Genomic DNA, 1,215 nt, shown 5'->3' on the forward strand with positions numbered 1-1,215 from the left:
TTTTTTTTTTTTTTTGAAATTTTAAGGTCAGTTTGTTTAGTTCAATTATGAAAGCTATCAGAAGAATATTCTCCTGAAAATAATTTTTCTTAGAATAAAAGAAAGGAAAATCAAAACCCTCTGAGCATAGCCACAGATGCTGTGGCAGTTAAGCCTCTCTGCAGATGGGGACGTCCATTAGTCAGCTGAGTCACTCTCTGGGTCAGCAGGATTGTAGTCCGGATGATCCTCATCATCCTCCAGCTCCAAGTCATCCATTTCTTGGAACAAAGACTTATCTACCTCCACATTGTTTCCAGCATCCTCCAAGAACTGGATATCAGATGTGTCAAGATTATGATCTGTTCAAGTAGTTGTTTCCCACTTAATTTGTTTTTTCTTGCTTGTTCTTCTTTTATCCTTTTCTTTTTAAGTTCCAAGAATTCTTTATCAAACTCGTCCTTCCGATTTAAGAAATTCTCTATTGTAATTGGGATGCCATGGAATAATTGCTTTTCAGCCTTTTCTGCTTCTGTTTCTTGTTTTCTTTTCTTCTTCTCTTCTAGTTTTTATCTGATCTACTATTTCATTTAATGTTTCTTGCACAGCTGTCACTAAAGATCATCACTATACCAAGATTTTCTTCAGCCTGTACTGCTAGTAATTTTAAAATGTCTGAGACATCATTCTCTTCTAGATTTTCCGGAGGGAATATTTCATAAAGGGGAACTTCATCTGGGTATTTTTCACTGTATGTAAACTTGAGGGTAGTCTGGACAGTTTCATCATTTTCTCCAGCCTCAGATGTCACAGTAATGGTGAAGCTGGGTGGATTTTCTGATAATACTATGAAGGAGTCAGGGTAGATGGACTCCTGCGCTGCTCCTCCCGGTAATCTGTCATCGTGGCCCTTGCTGCTGCCCATGGATCGCTCAGACACCTAGGCGGCGCACAGCAGCGGAGACAGCGGCCGCGCCGGGAGAGCGGGAAACTCCCCCAGATAGAGTTTCGTTCCTGTTACACAGGCTGGAGTACAATGGCGCGATCTCGGCTCACTGCAACCTCCGCCTCCAGGGTTCAAGCGATTCTCCTGCCTCAGCCTCCCCTAGTAGCTGGGATTACAGGCGCATGTCACCATGCCCAGCTAATTTTTGTATTTTTTTGGTGGAGACAGGGTTTCGCCATGTTGGCCAGGCTGGGCCAGGCTGGTCTCGAACTCCTGACCTCAGGCGATCT

At 43.5% G+C, this 1,215-nt stretch overlaps 1 pseudogene; it reads right to left on the minus strand.

Annotated features, from left to right (window-relative positions):
• Window positions 1-177: 177 nt before the first annotated feature.
• LOC108529940 (RWD domain-containing protein 1 pseudogene) lies at window positions 178-882 on the minus strand (annotated as a pseudogene).
• Between the last annotated feature and the right edge of the window lie 333 nt (window positions 883-1,215).

This window comes from Rhinopithecus bieti, unplaced genomic scaffold (genome assembly GCF_001698545.2).
Source record: "Rhinopithecus bieti isolate Rb0 unplaced genomic scaffold, ASM169854v2 scaffold_5476, whole genome shotgun sequence".
Classification (NCBI taxonomy): domain Eukaryota; kingdom Metazoa; phylum Chordata; class Mammalia; order Primates; family Cercopithecidae; genus Rhinopithecus; species Rhinopithecus bieti.